This window comes from Xyrauchen texanus, chromosome 28, assembly GCF_025860055.1.
Source record: "Xyrauchen texanus isolate HMW12.3.18 chromosome 28, RBS_HiC_50CHRs, whole genome shotgun sequence".
NCBI classification, from domain to species: Eukaryota; Metazoa; Chordata; class Actinopteri; order Cypriniformes; family Catostomidae; genus Xyrauchen; species Xyrauchen texanus.
In genome coordinates, this window is record NC_068303.1 from 30,730,595 (window position 1) to 30,750,454 (window position 19,860).

Consider the following 19,860-nt stretch of genomic DNA (forward strand, 5'->3'; position numbering starts at 1 on the left):
TACACCATGGTCAGTCACTGCTCTTTTCTCAAGAAGATGAGTTAAAGCTCTGATGGATGGTATAACATCTGCAGCCGATGCAGTTGATGAGCTGATCTGTTGTGTGAGCTCTTCAAATGGGGCGAGCAGAGAAATCATATTTTTCACCAATTTCCACTTGCTGCCTGTGAAAATGGATGGCAAGTCATAGTCAGCTCCATAAGCACACAGGGCACGTTTCTGTTCAAGCAGACTCTGTAGCATATATACAGTACTGTTCCACCTGGTAGGTACATCTTGCTGTAGCCTCTTGATAGGCTGGCCAAGTTGTTTCAGAATACATTTATGTCAAGTGTATGCAAGCTGGGAGTGTTTGAAATGGCAGATGATGCGTCTTCCAGAGGCTATTATATCAGTGATGCTGCATTGTGACAAAAATCCCTTGGCCACAGCGAGCTGGAGTGTATGAACCAGGCTGGGTAGAGCTGCATCCCTCATGGCCTTTGCATGTTCTTGGCATTAGCCCTTAGAATAAAGTGTACTTTTTCCTTCGGGATTCCCATGCTCGAAACATGTCTCTGAATGTTGCAGCAAGTGCCCCCGTGGTGTGTTACCATGGAAACTCTTGAGAATGAAGAACAACTTTTTGTAGTTCTAAGTTTTGATTAAAAAACTGTGCAGTTAGGCTTAACATGGACATGGGACATACACTCCAACTCCAAATGTCTCTTGTGAAACTGATTGATGTGATGTCCAAACACTGTTTGGTATAACTGCGGAATACCGACAGCTGAGTGATTGGTACCTGAGCTGCTAAACATTCCCGCTCTCTCTCTGCCTTAGTGCTAGCTAGCTTTAAAAACCTTTGAAAACATATTCCTTTACGTGACTAACCTTCAATTGTCGAGGCTGGTGGTGTTGAAATGTTTTTGGTGCTTTCCGCCTTGTGGGATTTCCTTGGCACACACGATGTAATTGAAAATTTATTTTCTTTTTCAGAAACGTATTAGAACTGCCAGACCACTGAATATAGTGAAGCCATTTTAGCTGCACATGGAAAAATTGTCTCACAAGTTTTGCATCATCTGATCGGCTCTTCTGATTTGCCTTTATAGTGGCCACCGATCAAACTATTTAAAATGGTTATCGGCCAATAACGATCGGTGGCCGACCGATTGGAGCACTCTTAGTTTAAACCCAAGTATGTCATGAGCTACAAAAGTGTTGACTGCATTCTAAAACTGAACACACACACACACACACCCACCCACACAAACTTGTTTTTACATTGTTGTGGGGACTCTCCATAGACTTCCATGCATTTTATGGATTTTATACAGATCTAATGATAATTTATATCCCATAACCCTACCCCTAAACCTAACCCTCACAGAAAACATTTAGAATTTTTACATGTGGCATTATGGAGGGCGGGGCCGGGTCGTGATCCTACACACCCGGTCCTGTAGTAGGCTAATCAAGCCTCTGAGAGGGATAAAGGTCGACTGCAGAGGATCGTGTGGGAGAGAGAGATTGTTTACGGACATGTCCGTCATATACGTGTGTGTGTGTTTGTCTTTTGTTTAAGTTTATTATTAAACTATGATTTATGTTGGAAAGCTGGTTCTCGCCTCCTCCTTTCCATTGAATACTTTACATTACATTTTCAAAAAACATAGTTTAGTATGTTTAATAAGCAATTTCCCTCATGGGGACTGCTGGCTGGGCCCCACAAGGTATGTGATCTCAGGTTTTACTATCCTTTTTGGGACATTTGATCCCCACAATGTAGTATAAACATGCGCCCGCATTCATGCACACGCACACACACAATGCTGATTTTGGTTAGTTAATACCTCCCCTTATTTCACTCATTATTGCTATAGGAATGCATAAATGTACTGAAATGTACTTCCACACATGTGAGAATGCCACTGCCAAGCACCTCTGAATGGAAATCTGCCATGTTAGAATGCAAGTCATGAATCAATCTCACAATATTCCATTATTGTATGATGATACCAACAGAATTTGCCAGTGTAAATTCAAGGTTTAATATGCCACTGATAACACTGTAAAACCCCAGAAATCTTTTGAAAGAACATTGGAAACTGATTTATTTGAAAGGACTTGACGTGAAAGATTTCAAAACATATTAGAATATCACTGAAGATAAATCACACTTAAAAAAAGAAAAAAAAGAGGAAAAAAAGAGTAGAGATAATTGCTATCTTCTTTCTTTTTACGAGTTTGTGTGGGGACCTTTAATCTTGATTATTATGATCCTACTGTAGATAAACCCTCCTGGTGGTAAAATGCGGCGTAATCTGTAATAGTTTTCTAATCAACCATCTGCAAAGCTCCATCTCAGATTATAAATGTGCATTGATTTTGTGAAAGTCCAGGGTGATCTCATTAGTATTTGCAAAAGGAAATTGTGTGTAAAGTGGATAGACTCTTGAGAGGTAGAAGATCAGTCTACTGACAGCATTTAAAACATAAAATATTGTGTGTATCAGTGTTAGGGAAGCTAATTTGAAACTGTAGCTTCCCAAGGTACAAGCTACTAATAATTAAAAGAAGTTCAACTAGTCATGCCACTCTTTTTAAAAAAAAAAAAAAAGAGTATCACTAAAGATATAAACTTGTAACGTTTGGTAGGAATGGAAGAGAGGAGGACCTTAGAATCTTTTAATTATACAGGTGAAACTCAAAAAATTTGAATATCGTGCAAAAGTTCATTAATTTCAGTAATTCAACTTAAAAGGTGAAACTAATATATTATATAGACTCATTACAAGCAAAGTAAGATATTTCAAGCCTTTATTTGATATAATTTTGATGATTATGGCTTACAGCTTATGAAAACCCCAAATTCAGAATCTCAGAAAATTAGAATATTACATGAAATCAATTAAAAAAAAGGATTTTAAATACAGAAATGGCGGCCCTCTGAAAAGTATAATCATGCATATGTACTCAGTACTTGGTTTGGGCCCCTTTTTGCATTAATTACTGCCTCAATGCGGCGTGGCATGGATGCTATCAGCCTGTGGCACTGCTGAGGTGTTATGGAAGACCAAGATGCTTCAATAGCGGCCTTCAGCTCTTCTGCATTGTTTGGTCTCATGTCTCTCATCTTTCTCTTGGCAATGCCCCATAGATTCTCTATGGGGTTCAGGTCAGGCGAGTTTGCTGGCCAATCAAGCACAGTAATACCATGGTCATTGAACCAGGTTTTGGTACTTTTGGCAGTGTGGGCAGGTGCCAAGTCCTGCTGGAAAATGAAGTCAGCATCTCCATAAAGCTTGTCTGCTGAAGGAAGCATGAAGTGCTCTAAAATGTCCCGGTAGACGGCTGCGTTGACTCTGGACTTAATAAAGCACAATGGACCAACACCAGCCGATGCCATGGCTCCCCAAACCAACACAGACTGTGGAAACTTCACACTGGACTTCAAGCATCTTAGATTGTGTGCCTCTCCATTCTTCCTCCAGACTCTGGGACCTTGGTTTCCAAATGAGATGCAAAATTTGCTCTCATCAGAAAAGAGCCCATGTCCAGGACCCGTCTGTGTGTGGTGGCTCTTGATGCAGTAACTCCAGCCTCAGTCCACTCCTTGTGAAGCTTCCCCACACATTTGAATGGCCTTTTCCTGACAATCCTCTCCAGGCTACGGTCATCCCTGCTGCTTGTGCACCTTTTTCTTCCACACTTTTCCCTTCCACTTAACTTTCTATTAATGTGCTTTGATACAGCACTTTGAGAACATCCAACTTCTTTTGCAATTACCTTTTGAGGCTTTCCCTCCTTGTGGAGGGTGTCAATGATGGTTTTCTGCACAACTGTCAGGTCAGCAGTCTTCCCCATGATTGTGAATTCAACTGAACCAGACTGAGAGACCATTTAAAGGCTCAGGAACCCTTTGCAGGTGTTTAGCTGATTAGAGTGTGACACTTTGAGCCTACAATACTGAACCTTTTCACAATATCCTAATTTTCTGAGATTCTGAATTTGGGGTTTTCATAAGCTGTAAGCCATAATCATCAAAATTATATCAAATAAAGGCTTGAAATATCTTACTTTGCTTGTAATGAGTCTATATAATATATTAGTTTCACCTTTTAAGTTGAATTACTGAAATTAATGAACTTTTGCACGATATTCTAATTTTTCGAGTTTCACCTGTAAATGATTGGAAGAGTGGAAACAAACGCTGGCGTGGAAACAAATGCATTAACAAACATAACCATTCAAGGACTGATAAAGTCTAAATCAAACTAAAGAGTATATATACACACTTGGAAACTAATGAGGAAATGTAATACAGGTGGGGGATGACAATGAACAGATGAAGTGATTAGGGCAGTGGACTCTGGGAAACGTAGTGCTGGGGAAAACTTCAAAATAGGAGTCCTTGAACAGAGTGGAGACAAACTGTGACAAAACTTAATTAATCTCAATTAAACTCTGGTCAAAAACTGTGTCGCTCCGTCTTTCTTTCTAGCTCAAAATGGCTTGTTCTTAATAACCATTCGATAGGGAAATGGAGCAAACTGATACAGCATAAAAAGAGGGGTGTTCTAGCAAATATACACAAATAATGTATCTCACATTTATCTAATGATGTTTTATATCAAACACCTGTACAAATGAACAGTTTCTTAATTCTAAAATAATTCTAATCTAGCTGATTTCTTCAGCTATTTCTTTTATAATATCTTTCTTGATTTAGTTATTCAAATTATGGCTCTAACAATTGTGTATGTATATGTACAACATTAGACATACAATCTTTCAATCTGATCAATTTATCAGTAAATAATCTATTAACTTTGTACGAAAAGGACAAAGTTCATAGCAAATTTATATAATGAAATGCAGCTAATTGTTTAATTGAATTCAAATCAAGCTCAACAAGTATAAAAAAATAAGCATACAAATGGTTGCTAAGGTTTGATATTACAGTAACATTAGTTTCTTCATTTACAGATTTTTGTATGTTGTCACATTTATTCCAACCAATCACATACAACAGAGTGAAACTGTTATAATAATTTCAACCTATTAATTCCATGAATTAAATATTCTATTAGTAAAAACAGTTTGCATTTAAATACCTACAACACTCATGAGATCACATTGGAAACTCAACTCAGACAGCACAGATAAAGAGTTGTGACTGAAGTCAGAGGTATCGCCTCCACAGAGGGTCAGTGTAGATCTACGAGAACATGCAGTCTGAACATTCACTTCAACAAGACGAGCTGCCTGTCCTTTCATTAGTCCTCCCACACATACATTCCTCATAAACTTCAGTTCTCCATCTGCCTGGGTTTTCCTGATCAGGGCCTCTGAAATAATGTCTTAATAGAAACTAGATAAGTCAGAGATGGGCCATTTGTCTTTGACATTAAACGTGTGTTTGGAAGTTTCCAAGATGTCCTTCTAAATGCAGTTAAAACATAACCAATTTGGTGTGATATGACACCAGAAGGAATATGATTCATTTCCCATGCTGAGCTCTTTACCAGTGATTGAAGTAACAGACGGACATTGGTTTAATTTTCATGAAACCCTTCTGGTATGCGATGTTAAGTTGGAATAAGGTTTTTAGATTAGTCATTTGATGCAAAAAATATTGACTACAATGAACCACAGAACTGTGTTTACAGGAATAACTTGTTTGTAACCTTGGTATTGCAAACATGTAATGTAGAAAACACATTTGGAAAAAAAAAAAGCATTGCTGTAACGCAAATACATCTGTATCTTTCAGGGACAACATTTACATGCACATTATTTTCTTATCATGGTCCCTATTCTGGTTAAGCCTTTTATTCCAAAAGACAGAACAGAAATGGGGAAAGAGGGCAACCCTTTCTGGAGACCCTATCCAGAGTAAATAATCTGAAATTAATCCATTTGTTTGTACTGCCACTACTAGGTGTCTATAAAGTAAGTTAATCCATTCAATAAAAGTTTTTCTGAACCCATATATTTCCAAAACCTTAAAAAGATAATCCCATTCTACAATATCAAATGCGTTTTTGGCATTGAGTGAGATGGCAGTGACCGGAGTCTGATCATTCACCACTGTCCACATGATATTGATGAAACGCCTAATGTTATCAGAAGAGATGCATCCCCGAATGAACCCCACCTGATCTGTATGTATAAGAGATGTCATAACTTTACTTGATCGGTTAGCCAAAATGTTTGATCAAATTTTAATGTCTAGCTAAATCAGGGAAATTGGACAGTACTCCTACACTCACTAAGATCTCTGTCCTTTTTTAAGAATCAGACTGATCCGGGCTTGTGTCATGGTTGGTGGAAGCTTTCCATTCTTTAATGATTCTGTGTAAACTTCTAACAAAAGTGGAGCCAGTTCTCTAGCTTAAGATCTAAAAAATTCAGCTGCAAAGCCATCTGACCCTGGAGCCTTGCCTGCAGATAAGGCCATAATTACCTTTTCAAGCTCCTCCAAGTTTTGCTCAGTCATCTGTTTAGGGATATCTAATGGTTCCACAAAGTTTCTAATATCTTCATCAGTAGACAAAGATGTGGAACTATAAAGATCAAGATAGAATTCTTTAAAAGCATTATTAATATAAATGGCCGTGGTAAATATTTAATGGTAAAATATTTTAATTTTCACTGAAGGAATGGTAGAAAAAGACTCTCTCTGCTTTATGTATATATATATATATCTAGCCAAAGCTTCCCTGCTTGATCCCCTGACTCAAAGTATGACTGTTATGAATAGCCAATAATCCACCTTCCGTGACAAAATAGAACAATATCCGTATTTCAACATTCGATGCTTCAGCTCTGCCTTAGCATTTTTAATATTCCCTTCCAACTTGTGCTTTGGAATTTTTGATGAATGAGGCATACTGTATGATCTGTGCCCGGTTGCATAAAGCACCTTAAGTTTTTCCGTTAAGTGTGGGACTTAAGGTGTGATTTCTCCTTAACTAAGGTAATGATTTAAGGGTGTTGCATATAATCCCTTAAACAGTTCTCTTAGGTAAGGGAAACTGTTAAGTGTTTCACGGCAGCGATCCAGGTTTGCCGTTATAAAAATCTATAGTTGCCATAGATACGCTACTATACACATTAACCTAGGAGCTTTAAAACAACGAATAGCCTACAACAGATAAAGAAATAGATAAGGAAAACAAAAAAAGAAAGCCAAATTGGACAGAGGATGAGAAGTGTATTCTTCTTGATGAATAAGGGAAAAGAAAAGAAATTTTAAGAAGCAAATTTAATCCCGTTGTAACTGCTGGCAAAAAAAATAAACAGTGGGAGAAAATAACCGAGAAAATTAACGCACGGAACTTAGGAGTAAAGAGGACTGTTTCAGAGGTAATTAAAAAATATGAAAACGTCTCTGTGGGGGCAAAAAAAGAAATAAGCCTTCATAAGAGGGAGTCCAACAAAACTGGTAAGAAAAAAAACGCTCTTAGTTTTTTAACTATTTTCTTCACACGCACCGAGTGCATTTTGTTACCATATCACAGAGAGCTAACGATAACAAATCTGCAGGTGGAGGACCACCGCCAACAGAATTGTCAGACACTACTAAACTGGTCCAAGACATCCTTGGGGCAGACTCACCTGTCCTGGCTGGCATCCCTGGCGGCTTAGAGAGTGAAGCGACTGAACCAGAGGAATATAACACGGAGTGAGAGAAAATTATTGTCTTAAATCAAATAAAATTTATCACTATGAGGATAAACGATATGAAGATCACGACAGGCATAATAAAATATTTTTTTATTTGTAAATAAATATCAATTTTGATTGGTATTTCTTTGTTTCACGCATTAGACCTTTCCAGCAATCAAAGCAGCTTCAACACCGACAGAGCGCCAGCAGTACGCCAAACCAGGCAGCAAAGTGAGTTATTGCTTATTTGTTAACAATTATTTTAGTTTTGTTAATTTGACTTAGAACAGCCCCAATATTATTTATTATATTATATTTCATAATTCCTCCAAAACACTTGTAAATTGCAGAAAGACGCAAATACCCTCTCCAGCCTCTACAAGAGAAGAAGCGCTGGAACTGCAGAGAGACGTCCTACAGCTACAAAAGACAAAACTGCAATTAGAGATCGAAAAACTTAAAAAGGAGAAGGAAAATCAAGACATTTACAACATCATTCTTAATAACAAACTTTTGCAGCTACAAAGTGAAGGGAAAATAACAATCACATCAATTGACGAATAAATACATTTTATGACAGATCTGAAAAGTTTTGTATTTATTTGGTATAAAAATACCAATAATAATAGCAAAATACAATATAGCTAATACATTCATATATAATATTAATACTAAATAGCACTAGCCTATAAATTACATTACTTTAAATTGCAACTGCTAGCCTACTATAGGCCTACATATTGTATCATTTAGAACCGAAGTGCTATAAGCAACTGAAGCACAGAGGGTAGTGAGTGGTTGCGCTGGGTAACATGGTCAAGGTCGCCTTCCAGTTTGTCAGCAATTTCATAAATTCCGCGGCGATCAAATCGATATTCTCGAAGCAGTTTTTCATCGCTAAGATCGTCCAAAGGGTTCTCCCTATCCCTAAAAATTCTTCTTGGTACATAATGATCTTCAGCTGGTTCCATAAATTCAGCCATGTCATCTTATTTTTGTCTGCGTTACTCTTAAGGTAAAGTTTTCCTAACCTTAAACTGTACTTAGGAAAATGACAGTTAAGGGGCTTTATGCAACACTTAACGGTTTTTAAGGGATTACTTAAGTAAAAGATAGACACCTAAGGGTAATTCTAAGGGTGTATTATGTTTCAGTAAAAAGAAACTTAAGTAAAACTTAAGGTTTTTTTTCTGCAACACACTTTGGTTTAAGGGAAACATAAGGGCGAACTTAAGGGAAAATTACACTTAAGGTACTTTATGCAACCGGGCACTGACCCCTAAGAACCGACTTAAGTGCCTCCCAAGCCAAGCCCACAGAGGATACCAAGGACCAGTTAGTCTCCATATTAGTCTCCATATAAACATTGATTTCAGCCTTTAGCATTTGTTGAAATTCAGGACTTTGCTAAAGGGATAATTTAAAACACTAACTATATGATTTATTTTTCTCCATATGTGGAAACACCTCTAAACTCACCAGGGTGTGATCTGAGAACAAGATGTTTCCAACTGAGCAATCAACAACAGATGAAATGAAGGACTTAGATCATGCGGGGTGCCAGTGGCTTGCAACATCCCTTCAATATCATAAGACAGCCCTGATCATCAACGTTAGTTTAATAAATATTAGCCAAAATCATCATTTGCCACTGAATTTCTGCTAAAACAATAATGACTCTTCCTAATTTATAATTAATCTGTTTGAAACATTTGAATTGTGAATGCTTACATGTCAGTGTAATGACTTCCCTGCTTTTACTTGAGCCAGCACTAAGAAAACATGTCCACTTCGTATCTTCCCAAATTTTTCAGCTTCCTGCAGGGAAAGACAACATCATATTTCTTACGTTTAAGAAAATAAATAACCTACCTTCTTTATGGGGTGCCCCAACCCCATTCCATGTGGACAAAGACAATCCACTCGACATTTGACATTTTGACATATGAGAAAAAATAGATTGTTTGTCAAAATATAATTAAAAAGACCACATTCCAACATTAGTGCAATATTCCAACCTGAACCTCCCCCCCAAACCAAACAAACAGAAAAAGAAAAACGTGCTCATTAAGCCCGTGCATGACAGCGCTAAACATTCCAGGTACGCCTACAAGAGCCCCCGCGACAACTTTGCTATTGCTCGAGTGCGGTGCTTCTGTACAAATTTTGTGAGACAGAATTACACAACAGAAAATAATCTATAAAACAAACTCTAGCTAATAGGTGGGATACAAACAAAGACGTGTAGTTTCATCCACATAAGTGTTCCGAAGGTGTGTTCTTCTACAAAACAAACTCCAGCCACTAGGCAGAACCAGCACAAAAGGAAACAAAAAAGTGACCCAGTTTCCTTGGACAATAAATTGAATAATCAGTGAGTCAGGTCCACTCAGCTGTTATATGAGTGAAAAAAAAGCCCTAATCACTCCAATGCTTTGCAAGAAATATTCCACAGAACAAACTCCAACCAATAGGAGGCATAAGCACAAAGAATGTGTAGATTCATCCACAACACTGTCCCGAAGGAGTTTTACTCCACAAAACAAACTTCAGCCGCTAGGCGGAACCAGCACAAAAAGAATTAAAGGTGGCGCCCAGTTTCCTTGTTCAGTGAGTCGGTTCATTTGGCTGCAAAGACAGTGTCACACAATAACTTACTCATTCCATTGACTATATGAATATGAAGGACATTGCTTGTTGTGGACATCTATTTTGTGGCCATCCTAAGTATTTATTCTCAATTTGGCCAGGAACATCAGTGCAACGCGACCTTCAGTTGATGTAAGAGTTTCTTGCATTACTTGAATTGATCATGTTTCTCTCTTGTCGAATTCACAAATTCTGGGAAAAATAAAATGCTGTGGTTCTTCCAAGAAAGCCTTCCTTTACTCCTTGCCTTGTGTAACACGAGATCTTTATCAGATGATCTCAGAAATTTGGCCAGAATTGCTTGGGTCTCCCTCAGCAGATCTCTGAGCCAGAACCTTGTGAGGTCGCACGATTTCCAGCTTATGTATGGCCTGTTATGTTGAGCAGACTTGGAAAGAGCCTGTCTAGGAATTTTACCATATCACTGCCTTCCTCATGCTCAGGAATTCCAGACATATTTGTCTTTTTTTTGCCAATGTGTGAACGGCTTGTAACACAACTTAAAAAATTAGACTTTCCAAGACTTCCTAGGTTGCCTATTAAAGCCTGTAGACTGATTTTCATGTGAAGGGAGCGGGTCACTTTTGCCGGGAAAATCCAAAGGATATGACATTTATGCACACTCCAGAGAGCCTTGCCTCAGTGCTTACACTATTCAGCAGCGTCAACAGACAGTCTGCAACACTAGGTAACGTTATCTTAATTGTCCAGGTCCCAGCACAACACAAACTCTGAGTAAGCCCAAAAAAATTTAAAATAAAATTATCTACTGAATCCCGTCTGGCTAAGCGGGAACGTGAACGTGTTCAAGAAAAAACTAGAATGAACATCGGCAGGACATTTGATTCCTAGAGGAATCAAAACTGACCCTGAATTGGCATTCTTCTTATTGGGCAGGTAAGCTTACATAACTGCAAAGCATGTGAAATATAGTGCCATTAGGATTGATCGGTGTAATTTTAGCTAACTTGATCTTGCCTACGTACGCTGACGAATTGCAAGCTACCTTGCTTCATATCTTTCAAATAATTTTTACTAATTTTATACTTAACTTTATACTAATAATCTAATAATATTAATCTGTAATTATTCAGCAAGGTCTAGACAATGTTCAAGATAATGCAAAAAGACACATTCATACTAATGTATAACGTAACTTGGTTATACAGAAAATATATACATTCTATTATTATAAAACAATAGCTCATCGATATATCATAATGATAGTTGTGATGGATTTACTTTAATATTGAACTGTGTCAACATATTTATAATGTACAGTCTATTTTATAAACAGCTACTGTCATCATTCACCAAATTTAGCTAACAGCTATTGATAAAGCTGGATAGCAAGCTAACACTGATATAGGCTATGGTATAAATGCAGTCAATGTATCATGCAAAGAAAAGTGATTACTTCAAACTACAGTCTCGCATAGTCAGACCTATATCCACACTTTGTTTTAGCCCTGTTCCAGCACTGGAGAGTCAAATATAATATGCAGTCTCAAAGTTTCTATTAAAACAATCATAATTGTGTAATTTTAATTATGCTGCCTCATCTGTCAGCATGATACCTGTGAATCACATTCAGTGTCTATGTACGTTACGTCATTGTTTTGGATGCTCGCTCGCGTCCAGTGTTACACACATCTATTCAAAACTTACTAGGCAATACAGGCATTTAGAAGGGAGTGTATTGGTTTTTGCTTGTCTCTCTCTTTACACACAGTTGCTTCTAGTTGAGTAGAAGGGCAGATCACATTTGGTTGATAACACATTATCACCTGCAGGCCTTGTGCTTCTAACATTGACTTGAGATTAAAGTGGTGGTTTTACAGTCTGTTTCCCATCGAGTTTCATGTGCATGTCTCCTTCTCCCACCTGATTCACTCTCTGTGGTATATGTGTCATGCTGACCGTGGGGGTGTATTAATGTGTGTGTGTGGATGAATTTATGTTTGAAGTAGCTCGAGTTACCAGTGTCTACAGGGTTCATGGAGAATGGCTGACACATTCAAGCATAATGATTTAACCAGCAGTGTCCTAGTTCTTTACCCCTTATCTATGTATAATAGGATTTATCCAAGATCATGCCTAATAGAGAAGATAGAGAAGTGAAATTGAGAACATGTGAATGTAACATCAACCCATGGTCGGTCTGTATTTGCAATTAAGAACAGTTTAATATCTTAACTTTATTTTAAAATGTACCTTTTATGAGGTGTAGAGTCAATGACAGGAACAAGTTACAGGCAAAGACTTAGCCCGAGATACAACACTTGTATTAAAATGAATGGGAGAAATTGGAACACCCAATATGGCAGATGTAGAAACTGAAGTCCCGCCTTACAAGTAAAAGAGACAGTTAACCTGTAAGTTAACTCAGAACGCACATGCAAATTATCTGGACCAGTCTTCAGCGTGATCTGAGCTAAAAGAGCACAATTTATGATAGCATTAGCCATATTTCCCTATCGGGCCGGTGCAAGCCACGGATATCAACTGGTCAGCCAGGGTCAATAGCTTCAGACCTCGACATGCAAAACAAAAAATCGATCTGCATTCCCACCATGGGGCTAATAGCGCTGCAGCGTTGCCCAAAAACTTGCCCTTATTATGCCATCCTGGTGCTAACATCACACACCTTGCCCATTTTACAAATTAAGTTGGCTAGGAACATCAGTGCAAAACTCAATTTAAGGTGCCAGACTCTGGACACTAGCTACCCTTCGAAATGAAAACTGATTTGTGCTATGTCCACAATTTTTTTTAATTTTCCCCGAACCTCTACCGTCGTGTACTGGATACACAACTTGGCAAGTTTGGTCCCAATGTACTTAATTAAGTCTTCGTTTCAACACATAGCATCAATCTGTTGCATATTTTCATCAGCCCAAATATTCAGAAGAGCCTTGATTTCATCTACTGACCAGTGCTGACGATTCTCCATTATTTGCTGACCTGTTGATAGGTTGGTATTGTCACGATCCCTCATTGTCTGTCCCATGTTTTCTGTTTCACTGATCACAATCTATGTCACGTTTTCCTTGTTGTCGTTGAGGAGGATCCTGCCACTCCTCCCATAGTGGTGACTCTCCAGTCGTCCATGGCGCTTCCTGTCACGCCAGTCCCACCTGTCAGCGAGCTAACCCCCATGCCTGTCATTGTCCATGAGCCAGCGCGGTCAACTTCGTCCACCCGGAGGAGGAAGAGAAGACAGGCTCCCGGCCAACGCCTGCCCCGGTCTGCGAGCCAGAGCCCTCGTCAGCCACGGTCAGCGAGCCTGAGCCCACGTCAGCCACGGTCAGCGAGCCTGACGCCACACCAACCACGCACAGCGTTCCAGCGTCACCAGTCTCATCCGCCCGGAGGAAGAGGAGAAGTGGAAAGTCCTCTGCCCTCCAGCCTCTGCCTCCCGCAGCTCCGTCCCCAGAACCCCCCGTGGCTCTGCCCTCAGTGTCCAGCGGACCCAAGCTCACGCATACCACGGTTAACCAGCCAGAGCCTGAAGCCTCAAACGTCAGCGAGCCAGTGCCTGTAACCTCAAACTTCAGCGAGCCAGTGCCTGTAACCTCGACCGTCAGTGAGCCAGCGCCTGTAGCCTCGACCGTCCCTGAGCCAGCGCCTGTAGCCTCGACCGTCCCTGAGCCAGCGCCTGTAGCCTCGACCGTCCCTGAGCCAGCGCCTGTAGCCTCGACCATCCCTGAGCCAGCGCCAGTGGCCATGACCATCCAAGAGCCAGCGCTAGTAGCCATGACCGTCCAAGAGCCAGCGCCCCGAGTCTTCCAGTGCTCCTCCTCCTGAGCCTTCCAGGGCTCCGCCTCTCAAGTCTCTCGAGCCTCCCAGGGTTCCTCCTCTCGAGCCTCCAGAGCTTTCCATGGTTCCGCCTCCCTCGGCTCCTCCTCCTGAGTCTCCCTCGGCACAGCCTACGCCTCCTTCGGCGCCGCCACCCAAGTCTTCGACTGCTCCGCCTCAGAAGTCCTCCTTGGCTCCGCCAGCTCCCCCAGTGGCCACTCCTCCTCCCAGGCCCCCTGAACCGGCCCTTGCCCTATGGCCACCTCCTAGGCCACCTAAACCTGTCCCTGTCCTGTGGCCACCTCCCAGACCTCCTGAACCGGTCCTTGCCTTGTGGCCACCTCCCTGGCCTCCTAAACCTGTCCCTACCCGGTGGACGCCCCCCAGGCCACCTGACCCTGGCCCGTCTCACACCCCCATAGACTGCCTGCCTGCCCTCTCGGCCTCCCTGGTCTACCTGTCAGCCCCTTGCACCTCCGTGGACTGCCTGTCTGCCCTCTCAGCCTCCCTGGTCTGCCTGTCCGCCCCTTGTGCCCCCGTGGACTGCCTAATTGCTCATTGTGCCCCCATGGACTGCCTAATTGCCCCTTGTGCCTCCTTGGACTGTCTTTGTGCCCCTTGTGCCCCCTTTGGACTGTCTGTTTTCACACTGTTCCAGTCCCTCACTCCTTGGACATTTATTTGTTTTTGTTGTTCTTGTGGTTTTCTTTAAGACCGTCTGGAATCCGGTCCTTTTGAGGGGGGGTTATGTCACGATCCCTTGTTGTCTGTCCCGTGTTTTCTGTTTCACTGATAACGTTCCATGTCACGTTTTCCTTGTTGTCCGCCCCGTGTTTCACTTGTCTATTGTCATGCACTACATTTCCCATAGTTCCCTGCCTTCATCACTGCCCATGCACTTCATTGTTCTCACCTGTATGTCGTTTAGTCATTAGTGTGTCTGTGTATTTAAACCCTGTTTGTTCCTCAATCCCAGTCTGTGTTCTTCTTTTATGTCTTTCGTGTTTTTGTTTTATTTTCCCATTGTGGACGTTTGATTTGTTCCAGTGTTTGTCTAGTTATTTTTAAAACAATAAAACCTAACCGCACTTAGATCCAAACCCCTCGTCTGACCTCGTCTGCCTTCCTGCTCAGCATAACAGGTATCTAGATATGAAAAATTAGGAAATTCTTCTCCGCCCTTTGAAATTGACCCCACCTCAATTGGCAGTTGGCCTTCTTTGGTCCAAGAGTAATTGGTGGGCCAGGGAGCCTGGACGTTGGCCCTGAGGAAGCCCCGAAGAGGCACGTTGAACCTCCCCCAGCAGTAACAATGGGAATGCAAATGGGCCTGGCATGCACTAGCATGCATTCACTGGGCCCAATAGTGGAAACACAACTACTGTTGTCAGGTTTTAACTGCTGATTTGATGTAATTTGATCATAATCTTGATCAACCGTTCTGGAGATTTTGATATTTCCTCATTCAAGTAGACAGGATCCATACTTTTATGCCGCTTGTATCCATAAAACAATAGTTGCCCAAGAGTGTTCCCAAGATGGCCGCAGAGTGGACTGTCTTGTCTTGAAAGTGACTTTGTTACAGCTGCCTGATCCGCTGAACTTCTGGGTTGTCATGTTTTTGTCGTTCTAGAGGTCTATAATAGCTAGAGCAATAATTTTAATATTCCATACTAAAGCTGGTGCCCCGAAGTATGCAATTTGACATCTGTCATCTTTGTTCATGGGCATTCAGTTTTATTGAGGAAATTCAATAAATGCCATAAATTCCATGTGAGTAATGGCTCTGGAGCTGCAGAACAATTATGTAATGTAAATGCTCATGACGAAGTACTTGTTTCATACAGATGGTGTACTTCCAGCATCTAGCAGGGGCTAACTGGGCCATGCTAACCAACGAAACCTTCATTTCAAAACCAAAACCAATCATTTCGCTCAAAATACTGACACAGAAAGTGGCTGGAACTCAACTTTCTCTGAAGGCTCCACATGGAATGGATTATTTCAAGTAACACTGTTGCAGTCTCTTTGCTCCAAAATCTCCATATGGAGATTTTGGAGCAAAGAGACTGCAACAGTGTTACTTGAAATAATCCATTCCATGTGGAGCCTTCAGAGAATGTATACTTCTGTGTCAAATCTATATAGCCTAGGCTGTATTCTGACTTGCACCTCCCCAAAAATGTAACAACACGTTGCGTTGATGCAGACCTCAACAGCTTTGTTTGGTCTGCTTTTAACCACCCTGCTGAAAAGACCAGCTTAACCAGCATGCAATTCCCATGCTGGTCTAGGCTGGTTTATGTTGGTTTTGTACTGGTCTAGCCTGTTGACCAGCATAGCCATTCATTTTACCAGCAAAACCTAGCTGGTGAAGCTGGTTGACCAGCATGATCTTTCTGAAGAAACTGGTTAAGCCTTGTGGGGTCACCAGCATACCGGCATTCCATGCTGGGGGACCAGCTCCCGGGCTGAGATTAGTGACCATAGTCTTCCAGGATAATAAAAGTGATATCTGTTTGAGGTTACATTGCATTTTCTCCAAGATTATTTTAAAATCTATGCATCATATCACATTATATTTAGTCTCCCAGCTAGCAGGATTAAGCCACTGCAGATGACCCAGAACACTGTAGTGCATCTGGTCTTCAATCAGACAAAGAGGGCTCACATCACCCCTTTCTTGATTCCAATCTACTGATTACCTGTAGCTGCCTGCATCAAATTTAAGGCTTTGAATCTGGCCTTCAGGACAGCCTGTGGAACAGCACCCTCTTACATCAATTTACTTCTCAAGGTTTATGTCCCAACTCACTCTCTGCAGCCAGTGAACGAGCAGTGCATGGTGGTCCTGTCGCATAGAGGCACAAAGTCTATTTCAAGATCCTTCAAATTCTCTGGTCCTCTGTGGTGGAGTAAGCTTCCAATCTCCACACAATTAGCTGAAACAATTCAAGAACCAGCTAAGAACACATCTGTTTTGAGAACACTTAACCAATCCACACAAAATTCACTCACTTACTATTTAACAATATACAGGTGTATATATATATATATATATATATATATATATATATATATATATATCTAAAAATATCTTCTATCTTCTTTATTCTACACTAGCTTCTATACCACTCCAGCCACTTTGAGAATTTGAAAGTGCAATATATTTGTTGTACTGAAATGGACAATTGTACAAATACATTTTAATGTGAGATGGAAAAGCCACCCATTTAATCGGTTACACAGGGAAGCTACATTACTTTAAAACACTTATTAAATATCTCTATTTGGAGAGTACAGTTTGCTCAAGGTAATACTACATTAGCATTGGGCTATAATTCAATCTAGTTGACAGAGGATTCTGAGTTTGTATTCAGTCTTTAATTATAAAAAACTTTTATAAAACACAAATGGTGCTAATGGTGATTGTGATAGTTGTAAATAAAGCAAAAATTGGCTGATTTGGGTTATAATAGCAGGAAATTCAGAACTTGAGTCAAACATAATCCGCACTAATTTTGACTGCTGTTAAACCCTTAAGCCTTCATGCTGTACTTGATGGACTCTAGATGTTTCTAGTGGATCTGTGAATTTTGTGGAGTACAACAGAAACATTGAAATGGGAAATAATTCAGAGGTGCACAAAAGTATCAGAAAAGCCTGCTAAATGAACTACTTAACACAACTCTAATATGTGCACTGAATGAGAGAGAGATAGTGAGAAAGAGAAGGAGAAGAACTTCTGATTACAGAGAATGTCCCAATGAACATCTTGTGTGCTTCAATAGAGCCAAGGAAATCTGACTTTTGTACAAAGGAATTAGAGTAACATTGTCAATATTAAATTCACTTGCATTTTATTAGTGAAAAACCTTCTTTATTTCCAGTTTAAAATAATAATAAAACATGTGGTCTCAATTTGAACCCCATTGCACCCTCCTAAAATTCAGATGTGATTTACATCTTCCGTAAGACACCTATATATCTTATAGGTTCATTTTTAGATGCAGTGAGAGTTATAGAGCAGGGAGGTCATTGTATTCTCAACATGTCATCTTTGAAATTCTAGATGTACATATGTCAGTAAGCACAGCTGTCCTCCAGAGGCTTCTCTGTGCTAAACCATCTGCTCTCTGTCATCTGTGGAGGGCTTCACCCTTCCCTCCATCTCAGAACATTAAATGTTTCCCTTATGCTTGAGGGAAGCATCGCCAATGTCTTTTGAATGACAATGAGAGAACGTTAAGATTTATTATATGTATATAATTGTGAAATCTGCTCATGAAATTTTGATATGAAAGAAAGATGATTTATGGAGATGTATTTTTGGATCACACTTACTTGCTCTTTATAAGGTTATGTGCTACTGCAGAGAGGCTCTTTAATAATAAATGAATAACTTTTTCAGTCTCCACCTCTCAGACTCATCCATTTCAGTCTTTGAAGAATCTTCAGATTTTCTCAAATCGATGCAGGCATTATTAACAGCAGTGTCATAAATCTTTCATTAGGTATTTGTAACACAGTTCAATGGAAAGGAGGAGGCGAGAACTGGCTTGGCAATATAAATAATATTTAAATGAGAAACTTAAACCAAAGACACAAATACACTCATGACGGTCAGCTGACCGTAAACGATCTCTCTCTCGTCGCACCACCTTCCGCAGTCAGCCTTTATCCCTCTCGGAGGCTTAATTAGCCTGATAAGGGACCGGGTGTGTATAATCACGACCCGGTCCCGCCCTCTGCCCTGTCGCAGTATTTTTTCTCACATTAAAAACTGTCATATATTTACTGTCATATATTTATAATGGTAAATCATTTTAGAATTTTTTATTTCCAGGCAGCATATCAAAAGACATATAGAATCTTTTTTTAGATTATCCTACTATACTTGTTTGTTGGTGAAATCTCGTACCTCTCCTTTTTTAAGGTCTGAAGACATCCACAATTACTTATAGTCCACTATGAACTCTGTGGTATTCGTATATGGTTAAACACAGAAACATAAAATATCAACATCTTCTTAAATCAAACCCTGTATGAACAACTTTAGATGTTTATGAAACTTTGAGGTTCATCGAATATTGAATCAGTTAATGAGTGAAACACATGTTAATGTTACACGTTAAAACCTATGTTGTTTCACTTACATTTCATACTTGTAGAGCTTTAATGAGAAATAAATTCAACCTAAGAGGCCAAATGACTTTACTTCTATTATTACAGTATACAAATCTGAATTGCATTTAAAAGTAAATATGCCATTAACCATTTTGCACGTGAGTTTCTCCTGTATTGATGGATTCCTTAGCATGAGTTCTATATTTATTGATTATAAGAGATAAGATGCAATCGAAAATGCACTTGCCAGCATGTTGTTCACATTGCAATGCAACACGGGATTATGATTTCATCATAGCATAGATGCATAGACATTTCTAAAAACCTAGCCCTTCCACTTTTCCAGCACCGGAAGTGGTTCGAATGAGTGGCAGACGGAATGAGAGAAGGCTGGAGTGGACTGACTAGTTTGTATATTCTTTGTTTGGTGTCAGAAAACATGGCCGCATCACTGCGTCAAAACAGTCAGTTCCGGCGGTAACGGCATTAAACGCTTTGTGTAATTTAATTATTTAACTTTTTTGGTTTAGTGATTGTTTAAATGTTTTTAACATAAAAAATAAAGATATTGTGATGTTGAAAAGACTATTTGAGCAGCTGGTTCATTATGACTATAACTTCAGTCCCTCT